The 19,244-nt window shown below is 43.1% G+C and overlaps 1 pseudogene; it reads left to right on the forward strand.

The window, feature by feature from the left end:
* LOC146683819 (dynein axonemal heavy chain 6-like) overlaps positions 1–19,244 on the forward strand; it is a 56,892-nt pseudogene that overhangs the window by 34,994 nt on the left and 2,654 nt on the right.

Raw genomic sequence — 19,244 nt, forward strand, 5'->3', positions numbered from 1 at the left:
CGTGCCTGAGCAGGGAGTCTTGGGCAGTGCTGCTTGGTCCGCTGGACCAGGACCACAGAGATGAGGGAGGTGCCACAGGTAAGACCCCCGGTTCATAGCCAGGTACTGAGTGCAGCATCCCACATAGGCATCCCCAGATGTTGCTCAGGCATGCTCATTCCCACTGTCCACCGCAACATCCTCCACTTGGGTCTGCAGGGCTGGTGGAACCGACAGCTGCCATGTCACTAGATTGTAATCATGGCGTTGGGAAAACGACATGGTGAAAACGAGCATGTTAAGACAGATCTGTCACGTGAAATCCCAGCACTGTGCAGATGCACCACTAAGGGATACTTGCCTGCTGACAATAATCGTGGTCCGGGGGTACCTCTTCCAGGGCAGACACCTCAGCAGATAGCTGGTCCCGCCAGTGTGCACCACTGACTGCCTCCACACCAGTCTCCCCCTCATCTTGGGCATCATCCTCGGGTTCCTCATCTGGGGCCACAATGCCACCAGCACCGATGCAGATGTTGCACGGCACAGATGCACGGCACATGCTGTTATGACCTGCAGCAGATGTTTAATCTTGTAAGTACAGTGTACATGCCAGGGTATGCACTACAGTTGCCATTATGATTGGACATACAACAATGATGCTCGTATTAGCGTGACATACATGTGGCACGAAGGTGGAGGTGCACCTCCACCGCTTGCAGGAAGATGACAAGGTACCTTGTCTTCATCATTCCAAAGGCACGCTCTATGACAGAGCGTGCCCTGGAGTGATGTGCGTTAAAGCGCTGGGCTCCCACACTGTGGACTGGCCTCTTGTAGGGGGTGATGAGGGGGAGTGGATGTTGGAGACATGGGTACCCTCCATCTGCAAGGATAAAATGCCCTGGGGGAGGGTAACGGGCCTGTCGGTACAGTGGGCTGTGGCGGAGGACCCTGGAGGCATGCACTGACCCCGGCCAGCCCACATGTGTATCGACAAAGCGGCCCTGATGGTCACATACCGCCTGCAGGATTATGGACGGGTACAACTTCCTGTTCCTGTAGCACTGACCCTCAGGGCCGCTGGGGGGCTTGATGCGGACATGGCAGCAGCACCAGCAGCCTTCACAAAGGCCCTGTGGCCTGCCAGCTGTGCAAACCCATTGGACATGGCATCTAGGTCTTCTGGGGTCCGTGGGAGGTGGATGACCTGGTGGCGCGTGGCCACCACCACCTCTGTGACCCTGTGCACGATGCGGTGGACAGTGGAACGAGGTATTGTAAACACCCTGGACACGACCCTGTAGGCTGCTCCACTCGCCAGCCAGAAGAGGAACAAAATTTTTCACCAGACCTGGCATGTGTGCAAAATTTCATGAGTTTTTGAGCATGTTAAAGCCCTCAAAAAGGCAATTCATTTCAATGAAAAATAATAATAATAATAATTGTAGATAACCTGCTGTTAGTTTGGTATTTTGTCCTAATCCGCTTGCCGTACCTCCGTGTAGGTGTGTGTATGTTTTGAGTGGTATAGGCGCCATTCCGTTATTGAATCCAAGCATGTAAGTTCTCTGCTGCTGTGCTGGTTAATAAAACCACGTTAACTGAGATTACTGCTTCATCATTATCATACTGGTGAACATACAACATGGTGTCAGAAGCGACAAAACACGTACTTCGTAGTTGACGGTATTTTTCCCCGTCTCAAGTCTATTTTGTGGGTGCATTTTTTGTATCTGGACTGCAGACAACATGGCGCAAGGATTCAGGAGGCCCGACCCGCTTGTTTTCGATGGTAATGTTGGCGCATTTTTGAGCAAGAGTATGACATTTTTATAGCGGCGGCACACTCTGACAAGCCAGCGCGCACACAAGCCTACATATTGCTCAACTTAGCAGGTCCCGAAGCTATAGAACGGGAGTGGTCTTTTGTTTACGCGCCAGAAGTGAGAGAGCCCGGCGATGGAGGACGAGTCCTCATTCCTGCAGAATCGAAGGAGGATCCTGAGTGCCTCAAAAAGAAATTCAGAGAAATGTCCAGCCCACAAACCAACGTCATGATGGAAAGACACAAGTTCAACACGCGGAATCAGAGGACGAGACTGTTGAATCCTATGTAAGTGATTTACGGATTAAAGCAAAAAGCTGCAGATTTGGTGATCTGAGTGAAGAACTAATAAGAGACTAGTTTGTGGCATCAACAATGACAATTTAAGGAAAGTGCTACTGCGTGATAGTGATTTAACGCTAGCAAAAGCCATATCTGTCTGCCAAGATTCATGAAATGACTGAAGAGCATAATAAAACACTTGCTTTTCCTCAACAATCTGCATCAAATGTTGATGTGCTCCAGCCCACATTTACAAGAAAGCACAGAGGAGATAAAATGAAAATACAAGGAGACAGGTCTGAAACACAGCATGTCACTAACTGTACTAACTGTGGGGCGCTCATGCTGCAAAAAAGAGCAAATGTCCAGCTTTTGGGCAGCAGTGTCATGCATGCAAAAAGTGGAATCATTTTAAGAAACGGTGCAGAGCTGTTCAGCCTACCCAAAACGTAGCAAGACACAGAAAGTCAGTTCATCATGTGGAACCAGACCAAGCTGATGACAGCGGAGATGACACATTTTACGTTGATGGAGTAAATCTGCAATATGCAATCCATGCGACTGATGTGCATGTGGAACACAAAGAGGAAGTTTTTGTCACCGTGCAGATTAATGGGATTCCTGTTGAGATGAAGGTGGACACAGGTGCTAAATGTAATGTGCTTCCCAAGAAAACGGTTAACATTATAAGAGCAGATAAACAAATGAAAGCACACCCTAAGTCCGTTAACCTAGTAGCATTTGGAGGCAGCAAGATTCAAACCTCAGGTGTAATTAAGCTGCAGTGTTTTCTGCATGGGCAGCCACATGTGCTATCATTCTTTGTTATTAATGAAGATGTTCAGCCAATACTTGGACTATGTGCATGCAGAGAAATGGGACTTGTATCATTCAGCAATGACGTCCACCAATTGAGCATGTCTGCAGATGACCTGTCACAACAGCTTATCACAGAATACAGCGACTTATTTTCTGATGAGCTTGGAAGGTTGCCAGTCACCTATCGCATGACACTGAACCCAGATGTGAAACCAGTTGTTCGCCCAGCACATCGCATCCCTTTGGCCATGAAAGACAGGGTCAAGGCAGAGCTGGTCAGGATGGAGAAATTAGGCGTCATTACTCCCGTCTCAGAGCCGACAGACTGGGTGTCTTCTATGGTAGCCACCAACAAGAAAGGCAAAGATGAAATCAGGATATGCATAAATCCTCGAGATTTAAACACTGCTCTGAAAAGACCACACCATCCCATGCGCACAGTAGAAGAAGTGGCTGCAATAATGTCAAACGCTACTGTGTTCTCTGTTTTGGATGCTAAGAACTCTTTTTGGCAGGTGTCATTGGATCAGAAATCATCCATGCTAACCACCTTCAGCACTTGCTTTGGTCGTTACAGGTTCCCCAGAATGCCTTTTGGTCTTAACGCTGCTAGCGAGGTGTTTCAGCGAGCCATGGAGCAGATATTCGCTGGATATCCATGTGCCATCATTGTTGATGATATACTCATCGGCGGAAGAACCATGAAAGAACATGACAACAACCTGAGAAAAGCCCTTGATCGTGCCAGAGAAGTAAACCTGCGACTAAACCCATTAAAGTGCAAATTCCGGCTGAATCAGGTCAGTTATGTCGGACACATTTTCACAAGCGAGGGGCTTAAAGCAGACCCTTCCAAAACAGCCGCAATCAAAGAGATGCCAGTTCCAACAGATGTCCAAGCCCTGCAGAGGTTCCTGGGGATGGTCAATTATCTTGGAAAATTCATTCCAAACTTCAGCCATCTGTCAGCTCCTCTGCGACAGCTCACACACAAGGACAGCGAGTGGATGTGGGACACACAGCATCAGACTGCGTTCGAAGCACTTAAAGAGCACATGTCTAATCCACCTGTTCTGTCATATTATGATGTCAGCAAACCTGTGACACTAACGTGCGATGCATCACAGTATGGTCTTGGTGCAGCTTGCTTACAGGAAGGGCGACCTGTGGCATATGCTTCACGTGCTCTGACAGACACTGAAACCAGATATGCTCAGATAGAAAAGGAGCTGCTGGCTGTTGTTTTCACAAAGTTTCATGACTACATTTATGGCAAGCCTGTGGTCGTAGAAACAGACCATCAGCCACTGGTCACCATACTAAAGAAACCTATTCACGCTGCACCAGCCAGATTACAGAGGATGTTGTTAAGGCTCCAAAAATACAACATCACCCTCACATATAAATGTGGAAAACACATGTATCTGGCTGACACACTGTCTCGTGCTCCCGACAGCTCCACTTTCCACAACCTTCCCACGGCGGTTCATCCATATTTTCCTTTCAGGGATGAGCTGATTGTGGATGATGGCATCATTCTTAAAGGTTCCAAAGCCGTGATCCCAAAATCCCTGCAAGGAGACTACATCACCATCATGCACAGAGGACATCCCGGCGTAGAAGCTACCAAGCGGAGAGCACGGGGGATCGTCTTCTGGCCGTTCATGTCAAGAGATATTGAACAAACAGTTACTTCCTGCTCGGTGTGTAACAGCACTAAACCTCATCAACAAAAAGAGCCCCTTCATCTGCATGAAGTTCCAGAGCTTCCTTGGTCAACTGTGGCTACAGATATCTTTGAGTGGCACTGTCAGCACTATTTAGTAGTAGTCGACTCATACTCAGGCTGGTTTGAGATTGACCTGCTAAAGGATTTGACATCAGCGACAGTCATCAAGAAGCTGAAAAGACACTTCTCAGTTCATGGTGCTCCACACACTCTGATCTCAGACAATGGCAGGCAGTTTACAAGCCAGCGTTTCAAAGACTTCGCTTCACAGTGGGACTTTCAACATGTCACCAGCAGTCCAGAGTATCCTCAATCCAATGGGTTTGCTGAGAGAGCAGTGCGCAGTGCTAAACAGCTGATGGAGAAATCACACAGAGATGGCACTGATGTATTTCTCAACCTGCTGAACCTCAGGAATGTTCCACGTGATGTGAACCTGGGTTCCTCTGCAGAACGACTTCTATCCAGACAGACTCGAACTACGCTCCCAATCACAACCAAACTGCTCGAACCACAACACCGTGAATCTGAGAGAGTGAAAGCCCAACTACTCAACAAGAGACTGACTCAGAAGGTCTGTTATGACAGATCCAGCCGACCACTTCCACCTCTCAACGAAGGACAAGTAGTGAGGTTACAGACCCCACAGGGTTATGACCGCACAGGTGTGGAGAAGGAACTTTGTAAAGAACCTAGATCCTACCTGGTACAGTCGGATGGAAACACTTACAGGAGAAATCGCAGACACATATTGCCTGTGTCTGAGCCTGTCACTGTTCAGAAAGACACTGATCATCATCATTATGATGGACTGCAGGTTGTGGGTGAAAACAATGATGTAGAACAGTTTAAAGAGAGCACTCATGTTGAGAGCTCTTCTGATGTTTTGCATTCTCCAAGACTTTCCAAGAGTGATGGTGTTTACAGGACACGCTTTGGTCGTGTGTGCAAACCAAATCCAAGATATAGGGATTAATTGGGTACTAGTTAAAACACAGAACATTTTCAGGTTTGATGTTTGAGCCAACAGTAACTGATGTCAATGCTTCAAGTTAAATTCTGTTTGAGGTGATTTTCAGTAGTAATCATATTTAACTTTATACAGCAAAATGATATTTTTGTCATGTTTATTTCTTCCATCTGGTTGCAAATTTAAATGTTCCTAAGGGTCAGCGTATGTCACCTTTTATGCTGTGATTATTATTATTCAGTATGCATTAAGCTTTATATCCGGTTGGGGATGTGCTAAAGAAGGGGGATGTAGATAACCTGCTGTTAGTTTGGTATTTTGTCCTAATCCGCTTGCCGTACCTCCGTGTAGGTGTGTGTATGTTTTGAGTGGTATAGGCGCCATTCCGTTATTGAATCCAAGCATGTATGTTCTCTGCTGCTGTGCTGGTTAATAAAACCACGTTAACTGAGATTACTGCTTCATCATTATCATACTGGTGAACATACAACAACAATAATAATAATAATAATAAACAGAGCAGATACAATAGGGCCTTCGCACTCTCAGTGCTCGGGCCCTAATAATAGTAGTTTGATTGGATACGCTAAAAAAATGGTTGGAGAGGTCCCTCCAACATGGCTCGCAAAAATGTCTTTGTTTTGTTCACCAGGCTGTGACATCTGAGTCATAGACATATATAGCTAGCTGGGTTTTTTATTTTTATTTTTAATAGTCAGTAGCTTCTGTCTTCTGTAAGCCAAGTAGTGGAAGGTTTTTAGGATCATCTCTGCTTTTTGTGGATGATGCCGTCAATTTGACTGCACCAAGCAATAATCTGCAACTTGCACTGGGACAGTTCAGCCATGTGGTTCTCTGCCAGAAAAGGGTGGATTGTCCTCTTCAGTTTGAGAATGAGTTGCTTCCTCAAATGAACAAGTTCAAGTTTAAGACTGCAGATACAAGCAGTGGAAATGAGCTGTCTTATAAAGGGTGTCTAAGCTCAGTCTCAGACATAGGATGAGGAGTTTGGGAGGGGCTCAGAGTAGAGCCACTACTCATCCACATCCAGGAGGCCTTCTGGACACCTCTTACATGAAGGGCATGTCCAAAGGTCATGCTGGGTCATATCCAGAAGACATGGATATGTCTTCTGGTTCAGTGCTAGGACCAATTCTGTTTACATTATACATGCTTCCCTTAGGCAGTATCATTAGAAGACATAGCATACATTTTCACTGCTATGCAGATGACACCCAGCTCTATCTGTCCATGAAGCCAGATAACACACACCAATTAGTTAAACTGCAGGAATGTCTTAAAGACATAAAGACCTGGATGGCCGCTAACTTTCTGCTTCTTAATTCAGATAAAACTGAGGTTATTGTACTCGGCCCTGAAAATCTTAGAAATATGGTATCTAATCAGATTCTTACTCTGGATGGCATTACCTTGGCCTCCAGTAACGCGGTGAGGAACCTTGGAGTCATTTTTGACCAGGACATGTCCTTCAACGCACATATTAAACAAATATGTAAGACTGCTTTCTTCCATTTGCGCAACATCTCTAAAATTAGAAATATCCTGTCTCAGAGTGACGCTGAAAAACTAGTTCATGCATTTATTACTTCCAGGCTGGACTACTGTAATTCATTATTATCAGGATGTCCAAAAAACTCACTGAAAAGCCTTCAGCTAATCCAAAATGCTGCAGCAAGAGTCCTGACAGGGACTAGAAAGAGAGAGCATATTTCTCCTGTTTTGGCTTCCCTTCATTGGCTTCCTGTTAAATCCAGAATTGAATTCAAAATCCTGCTCCTCACATACAAGGTCTTAAATAATCAGGCCCCATCTTATCTTAATGACCTTGTAGTACCATATCACCCTATTAGAGCGCTCCGCTCTCGCTCTGCAGGCCTACTTGTTGTTCCTAGAGTATTTAAAAGTAGAATGGGAGGGAGAGCCTTCAGTTTTCAGGCCCCTCTTCTGTGGAACCAGCTTCCAGTTTGGATTCGGGAGACAGACACTATCTCTACTTTTAAGATTAGGCTTAAAACTTTCCTTTTTTCTAAAGCATATAGTTAGGGCTGGACCAGGTGACCCTGAATCCTCCCTTTGTTATGCTGCAATAGATGTAGGCTGCCGGGGGATTCCCATGATGCATTGAGTTTTTCCTTTCCAGTCACCTTTCTCACTCACTATGTATTAATAGACCTCTCTGCATTGAATCATATCTGTTATTAACCTCTGTCTCTCTTCCACAGCATGTCTTTATCCTGTCTTCCTTCTCTCACCCCAACCGGTCGCAGCAGATGGCCGCCCCTCCCTGAGCCTGGTTCTGCCGGAGGTTTCTTCCTGTTAAAAGGGAGTTTTTCCTTCCCACTGTCGCCAAAGTGCTTGCTCATAGGGGGTCATATGATTGTTGGGTTTTTCTCTGTATCTATGAAGCGCCTTGAGGCGACTTTTGTTGTGATTTGGCGCTATATAAATAAAATTGAATTGAATTGAATTGAATTGAATGTTCCCAAACCAGTATTTCACTTCGATATCTGCTTGGAAGTGTTGGGGTAGTGGCTGGGAAGAGGGAGGTCTGGGCACCTGTCTAAACTGTTGTCCCTGTGATCCTGGACTAGACAGGTTGTTGCAAATGAATGAATAAAGTTTATAAAGGCATCAAAATGGTGATTTTTCTGTGTTTTTCAGGGTCGAGGCTATCTCACTGGGGCAAGGCCAGGGACCTATAGCGGAGAAGATGATCCATTCAGCGCTGACAAGTGGCAACTGGGTCTTCTTGCAAAACTGCCATCTGGCTGTGTCTTGGATGTTAGCCATGGAGGAGCTCATTAAGACCTTCGCTGAGCCTGGTACTATTTTTAAATTGAGCTCATAAATTTGTGTTTATTTCAGCCTTCTGTGCTAACATTTGATGATGCTTATGAGGGCGTATGGAAAAAATAGTTTTCAATTAGAATAATTACCACATTTGCTTCAAACTGGGAAATCCCAGTGGTAGTAATGTTAGTGTTTGTGGATGGGGATACCCAAGAAAGAAATGCTGGGCTATGGTTTAGTTTCAGTTTAGTTACAGTTTGCTAGTATTCAGTTAGAACCCATTTGACCGTCAAGAAAACGTACTTTAGTTCTTCATTGTGCAGACTCAACAATGCTTAAAGCATTCCTCAGAGGTTTTGGTCCACATTAACACGATAGTGTCACACAGTTGTTGCAGATTTGTTGATCGCATTATAGCCACTAGATAATGGGTACGCTGTGGTCATAAAGGGATGAACATTGTTAGCAGCAATGCTCAGGGACACTATCACATCTAAATAAGTTCCTTCATATTTCAAACGTTATTAGACATAATTTGTCATTTACAGGTGCATTTCTAATCTCTGAGAAACAGAAACGAGTAAATTGTGGTATTGTATGCTTTGTTTTTTCAAAGTGTTTGTATTATTGATAAAAAATACTGCAGACTCCTTTAAGGACTTTTTTATGAATATGCAAATAATTTTCTTATCTGTTTCTCTGCAGACACATCCGTCCATGAGAACTTCCGTCTATTTCTCAGTTCCATGCTGACCAAAGTATTTCCTGTTACAGTGCTCCAGAACTGCGTTAAGGTAGTCACACAGAGACCCAAACACTGTAATACTATATAAAAAAGCTATAGATGATCAAAAATACTGTTTTTAAAAAAGAACTTGTCTATACTGGTGGATTGAACAAGAGTGAAACATAAAAATGACTTTGGTAATTACGAGTACTGTTTATGTAGGGTAGCTGTGGCATAAACCTTACATTAGTTAAGCACTGCCTTTGTAAATATGGGTCGAAATCTTTGACGTCAGTTAAACGTACATTAACTACCAGCACTTGATTTATCGTCATCATGACCATGACTATCTTGAAGAGTCGTTGGGATTGTATGTGGGGTTTGTATGTGCACTCGAGGACTGCCTGGACAACAAGGAGGAGACGCTGAACCAAAAGGTTTTCAGGATTACTGGTAGTCTTCTCAGTAGGTCTCTGTGATGTCATTGCCAGGTGACTAACGAGCCTCCTAAAGGCCTGCGAGCCAACATGCGACGAGCCTTCACAGAGATCACCAGCAGTTTCTTTGAACACCGCATTTTGGGACGCCAGTGGAGGAAGATTGTCTTTGGAATCTGCTTTTTCCATGCAATCATCCAGGTTACATACACTCTTTCTCAGTATTTTACATGTAAAGTGCCTCATCATTATTACTTTGTTTTCTTGGATGTGTTTTACTTTGTGTGTGGTCGTACAGTACTTCTCTGCCTGTGTGTCTCATGTTTAGGAGCAGAAGAAGTTTGGTCCCCTGGGCTGGAACATCCGCTACGAATTCAATGACAGTGACAGAGAATGTGCTCTGCTCAACCTCAACCTGTACTGCAAAGATGGCACCATCCCTTGGGATGCTCTGGTCTACATCACTGGTAGGAAGCAAATATCAACAGAAATGTTCTTGTATCTAAATTCAACAAGGTAATAAGTTAGGGACTGTTTGTGTAGCATCTTATTTCCATATGTAATGCATGTCTTATTTGTATTTTGACATTTTATATTAATAGAAAGCCTTTTCACAAAACAAACATGATTGCATGTCCTTGAACCTAAACATGCAGCTGTTTCATAAAAATAAAAGTGTGGGAAGGATAATAGGACACTTTAAACCAGCGGTCAGCAACCTTAAACACCCAAAGAGCCATTTGGACCGGGTTTCTACGGAAAAGGAAACACTGGGAGCCACAATACTTTTTGACATCTAAAATGAAGTTAATTATTGTTTTTTTTTTACCTCTATGCTTCGTATAAACAACTCTAGTGTGTTACTTATGAAATCCATGAAGTGCTATGGAGAAAATTTTATTTTATTTATGTAATGAACACATTGTCAACCCTTAAAAAATAATAACTAAAAAGACACCAGTTGAAGGTGTCTTTAAAATGAATTAAAAAGCTGAACTTAAATTATCCATGTAGCAAACAAAAACAGTGAGCCATCATCCTTATATCGCCTTCTGGGCTTTGGGAGTGTAGCGGAGCTACCGGCTTCCACAAGTGTGACGCTTATTTTGAGCGACGAAAAATAATAAAATATAACTTTATTATTCAGGATCACAATAATCTTCCAATTTAGAACTACAAGTTTTAAAAAAAAGAACTAGCACAAATAAAATAAACTTCAGTTAAACTTAATTTATTTTTCCAAACCATGCAGAGCTGCAATATAAGGACTAAAGAGCCGCAGGTTGCCGACCCCTGATTCAGATCATTCAGCTTTATATAAAAGAAAAAGGGACGATTTTTTCCCCCGTGTTTTCTGTTCTGTAATAGATTTCTCTTTTTAGTATTTCATCTTTAAATTGAATGACCTGGATCCAACTTCTTTCAAAATTATCTGTATAGGAACGGGTATTACACATATCTATGTAAATATTCTATATGCATATTTTTTTAGTTTAAAGTTGTTGCTGTTTTTTCCGTAACTTTTTTATTTTTCTGATTCTGAGTGAGATTTTGACCAACTGAAACTAGAACAGGGTTTGGTCTTTAAAAGCAATATCTCCTGCATTCATAAACAAAGAAAGCCATGAAATATCTCAAATCCTACTGTGTCTTTTTTCTCTTCAGGTGAGATCACATATGGAGGCAGAGTGACGGGTGCCTGGGACCAACGGTGCCTAAGGACAACCCTCAAAGGCTTTTTTTCTCCAGAAGCTCTGCAGCCTGGCTACACCTACTCCCCCTCAGGTATTGTTCTTTCTGCCCTCTTTTGTATGTGTGTGTGTACATGTGTATGTAAGCACGCGTATGCACAGTGCACGCTCACATGCTATATATCTCAGTTAATGGTTTTCTCCCTGTAAGGTGTTTACTACGCTCCAGAGTCAGATGAACTTGAACAATATAAGAAGTATATTAAGAATCTTCCAATCATTGATGATCCTGAGATCTTTGGTATGCATGAGAATGCCAACTTGGCTTTTCAGGTGAGGAACAATACTGTAACAATACCAGGACATTACAAGCAAATGTCTCTGTCTCTATTTTATACCAGACTGCCAGTTGTCCTCTTAAATATAAATGACAGCAAGTTCTTATTTATACGTAGTTTTTCAAAATCTGTTAATTTCTTCAGTCCACAGCAATTATGAGAAATGGCTTGTGGTCGTTTTAGTGATTTAAAGTTATGTTTGTCATGCAGTTTATGAGCTTTGGGAGTGCTATGATAAAATATCAATATATGAGTGTGTGTGTGTGTGTTTGCCTCTGCAGCGTCAAGAAACTATAACTCTGATCAATACCATACTGGATGTTAATCCTCGTTCTTCAGCACAACATGGAGCTAAGAGTAACGATGACAGAGTCTGCGAGCTCGCCGAGCTGATTCTAGCCAAACTGCCCGGTACGCTGACCCCACATGGATTCACCTGCACATCGATCTCAGTTACTGCTGAGACTTTGCATTATTGCGCTCACTCTTTTTCCCCATGTTTCATTGGTTTGTGTTGTCTTTTATCTCTCTGTGAACTTGTCTTTCTTTTGGAGTGCGGAGCGACTGGACATGGAAGAAGCAACTGACACACTGTTTATCAAAGACACCAATGGGCACCTGATCTCCCTCACAACTGTTTTGGGCCAAGAAGCAGACCGATTCAACAACTTGCTTAAAGTTCTCAGGGTGACGTAAAAACCACACACCTTTAATTGGTGGAGATCATCTCATGACCACTTCAGGAGTTGTTTTCTTTGGATTGTAGTTTATTTACGTGATCTTAGAGGAAAATTCAAAAAGAAAAAAACCTAAACAATCAAAAATATGCGTTCTGTGTAGTTTCAGAAATAACATTTTTAGGAATCTGTCGTTACTGTGATGTGTTATTCTCACTTTCTTTTTCGTAGATGTCTCTTATCACTCTGCAAAAGGCAATAGCAGGTCTCGTTGTGATGTCAGAGGAAATGGACCGAATCTACACAAGCTTTCTGAACAACCAGGTCCCCGCCCACTGGGCGAACTCTGCCTACCCTTCCCTCAAACCGCTGTCTTCTTTATCCAGGTTTGCACACAGATATTAACAAAAACACACATGTTTTCAAGTTCAGTCCAGTGGAATTATAGAAGTTTGTGTGAAATGTGTCTTTATAAAGCGAACATAAATTATGTGTGGAAATTGGATTAGAATAGAAGTCTTTTTCTAGCTCAGGTCTGGCATATTGGCTGTATTTTATTGTGTTACGATCCAATGTTGTCAGTGTTTTGTGTTAGGCGTGACTGTTATGTGTTTCCTGTTTTACTTTGAAGGTCTGTCTTATCTCAGTGTGTTCAGATTACGCTTCCTTGTCTCGTCAGTTCTGATTTGCCCCAGCTGTGTTTCCCTCCTGTTGTCCATTCCGATTGCTCCCTCTATGTATTTAAGCCCTGTGTTTCAGTTTGTCATGGGTTGTGATCATTGTGGTGTTGGTATCTTAGTTTTTGTAAATAGCTGTAAATAGATTTATAAAGTAGTAATTGAGTATTTTTTCCACCTTGTATATACTGTTCACTGCAGCAGCCAGGTAGGCGTGAGAAGCCATTTTTGTTGATTAAGTTTTCTCCTGTTTTTCATATAAAAAGTTAGGTAAGAGAATTGTCTTTTGTTTGGTTTTCATTTTTGGGTAGGAAAGCGTAGGGACCATTAGGGAGTTTTGTTTGTTATTCTTGGCACTGCTCACTGCTGAAGCAAATAAATGGCTGCTTAGCATTTTAAAAGATACTATTGTTTGGGTTCTTGTTTTGGGTGGACTGTGGTGAGCCAATGTTTTGTTGCGTTCAAGACACGCCTAGACTTAGGACGTAACATAAATGGGGGCTCGTCCATTCGCTGGAGGGTCCGAGGGTGGGACCGCTTCAGCATTCCATCTGTCTTCGCTGGAGGGTCCGAGGGGCCCGTCTGGCCTTCGTCCGTCTTCGCTGGAGGGTCCGAGGGACCGCTTCAGCCTTCTGTCTTCGCTGGAGGGTCCGAGGGACCGCTTCAGCATTCCGTCTGTCTTCGCTGGAGGGTCCGAGGGGCCGTCTGGCCCGTCCTCCGTCAAATGCACACATTTGATTTGTGTGTTATCTCATTAGGTTGGAAAACTGTAATAACACATGTACATTCTGAGTTCACCTTCCTGCACATCCTGGTTTAGTGTTTGGTTCATTTCCCCTGATTGAAGCTGCTCTTCCTTAAGTCTGCTCTGAACATGTGTATCGTACAGTCACTATAATTCACTTAAACAAGCACAAACGGGGTAAAGTCCTATTAGTTTATACAGCAGTGGATAAACACTGAGTCACACTCCACATGCTGATTATCTTAGGAAACAGAATCCAATGTAAACTGATTCACTGGGTCAATTCAGGTCCCCTCAGTAATAGGATGCCTGTAATGCAATATATCGAATAAAAGAAGAAGATACTGCATAAAGAAATTGTTATTTAAAGATACATATATTTTAATTGCGTCTCTGCTTCTCTTTTCCTCTCTTGCAAGACTTGGATCACACGTGGTCAGCCCAAATCACTTTGGATCTCCGGGTTCTTCTTCCCTCAAGGCTTTCTTACTGGTAACACACTGAAACATGCTGTTTTTTAATGAACACTAACAGTAAGGCAAACTTTTAGAGCTGAGCTTGAGGACTACAATGATCACTCTGACTACTCTTTCAAGTATACAGTGTAAAAATAAATGAATTAAGTTTAAAAGAGAGCTATTAATTAAATGTGTGTTTATTGGTAGATTTAGCTAAACAGCACAGTGACTTGTTTCAATGCTCTTGTGTCTTTGATGGCCTGTAGGAGTGTTGCAGAATCATGCCCGGCGTTACAGTCTGCCTATTGAGGAGCTTAATTTCCGCTTCAGCGTGGTGCCGGCGTACAGGGATGAGGAAGCAGTCTGTGAGGCTCTACGCACTCTTCCCATTGGTGCAAAACTGAACATGGATGAGGAGGTACTGTAAGAGGAGCAGTGCTCTTAGTAATGCTTTCAGTAGTGCTTAAAAAAAGGGCACAAACATTCTTTTCTCCAGCCCTTCAAATATTAGCAGTACTTTAAGATGCTATTTTTCTGGCTAATAGCAGGAGAGCTAATGTGGAAGAGCAGATCAACAATCTCAAGATGCAATCTAAAATACTACATCAGTTTGGTTTTTATGTGCAATATTTTATTCAAACTTCTTACATTTTCACACAAAATCAGTTATGTAGCGAACCCCCCGAATGAAGGATGACACTTTACTGATGACGTTTTGAAGGTTTAATGGCAGTAAACCATCAATCTCACCGTAAGAGCTGGGGATGTATACATAGAAACAGCGTGTAAGCAAAATAATCCACACTCTTACAATCGTAAACCTTATAACATGAAGTTCGTTTCAACGTAACATTTAACAAATGTAGCGACTGTCACAAAAACATCTAAACGTCTCCTTATTTACATCATAACCATACCTTGTGCCTGTATCAAGGGGGCTGCTAATGACAAAAGAAATCACCATAGGCTCCGTTAAGCCATCACTTTTCTAAACTCCCGCGACTGCTGCTGAAAACTGCGCCAAAAACAGTTTTACAGGAAATCGTCCCATCAAAATAAAAGCTTCTACACACGGACAGGAAGTTGGTAGTAGAAAACAGGAATGAGTGCCAAAATAAGGTGCAAGGAAAGGCATTCAGGGTTATTTACACTCCCACCAAAATTACGAATAATCGGTTTACATAAGAACCAAAATGAATAATTTTCCCAAACAAAATAACCCATGTAGGAGTTACCTTAGGAACTTTCTAACAACAATAAAAGTTTTTGTACTGGACGCTCAACAACTGATAGTTTAGTAGAGCGTTGACCTTTATTATTGAGTCTCTTTTCTCCAAGTGAGATCTTTACCCTTCGCACAAGTCCATCTTTTCCACTGACAGTCTCTACAACTCTTGCAAGTCTCCATTCCCCTCTGGGTGCCAGTTCATCCATTTCCAACACAACATCACCTACTTTTAGATTCCTCTTTGGTGAGTGCCACTTTTGCCTTGAAATGATGTTGTGAATGTATTCTCGTCTCCAGCGGCTCCAGAACTGCTCTGCAAGGAACTGCACGCGGCGCCACCTCTTCTTGCTGTACAGGTCCTCATTTGAAAAGGCACCAGGTGGGGGCAACGGTGCATTGGATTTCATGTGCAGCAGATGATTGGGCGTGAGCGGTTCTAGGCTGTTGGGGCTGTTCAAGTTATCTATAGTCAGAGGTCTGCTATTGACTATAGCCATGGCTTCATAGAATAACGTCCGTAATGAAGCATCATTGAGTCTGTCATGAGCCAGTGACAGAGTGGTATTCAGCACACTTCTGACAGTCTTTATCTGACGTTCCCACACTCCCCCTGTATGACTAGCATGGGGTGCGTTCATCACAAAGTCACATTGTTTTTCAGTCAAGTATGTATTTAGTCTCTGAGTGTCTAGCTCATTTAAAGCTGCTTTAAACTCATTCTGAGCACCAACAAAGTTCGTTCCCTGGTCACATTGGATGTGTCGAACTGCACCTCTGATTGAAATGAAACATCTTAATGCATTAATAAATGCATCAGTAGACAAGTCCTCTAAGAACTCGATGTGAATGGCACGAGAACAAAAGCAAGTAAGTAGGAGTCTGTACCGTTTGTGTTGTTTTCTTCCCTCTGTTGTCACAAATGGACCAAAATAGTCCATGCTGCAGTGTGTGAAGGGAGGAGAGGGCTCTAAGCGATGTGGAGGTAGGTCACTCATCCTCTGACCCTCTGGAGCTTTGCGGAGTCTGCGGCAGATCACACATTGTCGGATGAATGAGGCAACTGTTTTACTCATTCCAGGAATCCAGTAGCCACTGGATCTGATTTCATTTATGGTGAATCCCTTTCCTTGGTGTTTTACTTTGTTATGAAAGTGAGATATTATGAGTTTGGCTGCACAATGTTCTTTTGGGATCACGATCGGGTGTTTGAAGGTGTCACTCGTTGCATGCTGGAGTCTCCCTCCCACCTTCAGGAGACCATCTGTATCCATGAAAATGTCCAGTTTAAACAGTTTGTTATGATGTGGGAGCTGTTCTCCTTTCTTCAGCTGTTTTATTTCCTGTTCATACGCTTGACTTTGTACATGTCGAATGATCACAAGTTCAGCATTTTTCTGCTCACTCACTGTAGCTGATGCATTTGACTTGATGTGTCTAGCCCTTCTTATGAGACGTGCTACAGCCTTAATTGCTTTGGACCAGGAGGAGAACTTACTTAGACATTCAGCAAGACTTACAGTGTCTGTGACTTTAGTTAACATTGTCTGTACTTTTCTGACTTCTGGATCTCCTATGGTCAGATCCAGCTCGACAGGTTGTGCTGTGGGCAGTTCATTTTTGTAGTTCTCATTCTTGTTCAACCTTCTCCTTAAGTGTTCCAGTCTGATCTCTGCAAGCCTTTTGTTGTCTGGTAAGTTTGGCCTTTGCTTGAATGGAAGAGGCATCTCACAGTGTCCTTGTTCGTTTTTCTTTATCCCTTCCTTAAGTTTTTCCAGAAAAACGAGATCCTCTTGTGAGACCGTTTTGTCACGTGCCTTTGTAATCCGATTGAAGAACATTGATCATGTCCATTGGTGTTACAGCAGGCATTTCCTTTATCATGACCCTATGGCACAGACTTGTTTCAGTTTCATTTGACTCTGATGAGCCACCAACAATGCTCCACCCTAGGTCTGTCTGTATGGCAAATGGCTCATTGTCTTTTCCGAGTAGAACCTGTTTTGGAGCTAGAGTTCTGGGACAGTTAAATCCAATGAGTAGTCCAACATCACAACTCAGGAGAGGGGGTATCTGATCAGCGATCTCTGACAGATGGGGCCATTGCCTTGCAGTTTCATTTGTGGGTATGTTGTCATAGTTAAATGGGATGTACTCCTTTGTGTAGGAGGGTGGAAGGTCAATGTGAACATCTGAATTATAACCTCTCACACGTAACCCTGCTACTCTCTGACTTTTGACTGTCATGTGAACTCCCAGCATCGTGGTTAGTTTTAGCTTAACTGGATGGGATGCTGCTTGTAACTGGTTAGTTACTTCCTCACTGACAAATGTGTTGTCACTTTGTGTGTCTAATAAAGCGTACACAAGCTGCTCTTTAGATGGACTCTGAGTAGTGGAAACCCACACAGGAACAATCATGGAGGTACTACCTGATTGACCCACCTTAGTAACATTCAGAGCTGTGGCTGCCATGGTATCATTTTCTGTGGTTGAAGCGACGTTTGTAGAGCTCTGAGGCCTTTCATTTGCCATGTGACTCTCATTGTGCAAACAGGTGGGGTGTCGTCCTTTGCAAGTGTCACATTTGTGGCGATGACGACAGTCTCTGGCATTGTGGCCCACCTTTAAGCACCCGTAGCACAGTTTATTTTCCTTCACAAATGTCCGTTTGTGGTCTAGTGACTTCTCTGAGAAGCTTGGGCACTTTGACAACTAATGACTTTCATCTTTGCAGAACATGCAGGCCACCTTTAACCTTGTGTCATTTGACTTAGTTTTTTCTCCTTGTACTGTGGCTTGTGTAGTAAAGACTTGAGTCACAGATCTGTTTGGTTTGGTCTCCCTTATGTATCTTTTCTCCAAGGATGAGCTGCACGAATAGAGTGCATATGAAGAAGTCACAGGATTACATGCAATTTCTGCCTCGAGTGCTACAAACTCTGCAAAATCCTTGAAAGAGGGAAAATCTTTGCCTTTCATGAGAGCAACTGTGACTTGACGGTTCCAATGCGTTGCAAGCCATTCTGGAATCTTATGCAATAACTTTTGGTTTTCCTCACAGTCACTTAGTATCTCTAAGCCCTTTACATGTGGTGTTGCCTGCAGACAAGTTGTGAGAAAATCAGAAAAGGCCCGTAGACCTTCTGCATCTTTTGAGTGGATTTTAGGCCACTTTGACAGTTTGTCTCTGAATGCCTTTTGAACAACAAATGGCTGACCGTAGCGTTGGTCAAGTCTTTTCCATGCATCTTTGTATGCCTCTTCATCACTGCGGTAGAACGTGCCCTCAAGACACTTAAGAGCAGGACCAGTGATATACCTTTTTAACAAATGCAGTTTTTCAGCTGGAGATATACCTTTGTGGCCCACCAGTGAGATGAAGGAAGCCTTCCATTCGATGTAGGTGATGGGATCTCCGCTGAACACGATGGGCACAGGCACTGGAATTCTGCTTACTGCTATGCTGTCTTGAATAGCTTTAGCCAGCTGCAATACGTCTGTGGGAGGCGATGGAGTGACAATTTGTGAGTGCAGTTGTTGTAGAGGATTATTGACAGGGATGGATGCATATTGTTCCACTTGTGGGTGATATGAACCTGTAGAGAGCTCTGAGGCTGGTTGTGCAAAGCTTTGGTTGATAACAGACATCCCATTGCTCTGTAACATTAACTGACTGTCCATATCAACTTTAAACTCTTTGTCATAAATCTCTAATTTTGCACGTGCTGCTTGCCTTTCCTTTTCTGCTTGTAAACGCTCTAGTTCAGACCTTTGTGCATCCAATTCCCTCCTGTGTTTCTCTTCCATTTCTCTTATTTTTTGTTTTATTTCCTCTTGTGTGATTTTAT

This window comes from Copadichromis virginalis, linkage group LG22, assembly GCF_057382275.1.
Source record: "Copadichromis virginalis isolate Kocher_CV1m ecotype Utaka linkage group LG22, C_Virginalis_male_GT1.1, whole genome shotgun sequence".
Lineage (NCBI taxonomy): Eukaryota > Metazoa > Chordata > Actinopteri > Cichliformes > Cichlidae > Copadichromis > Copadichromis virginalis.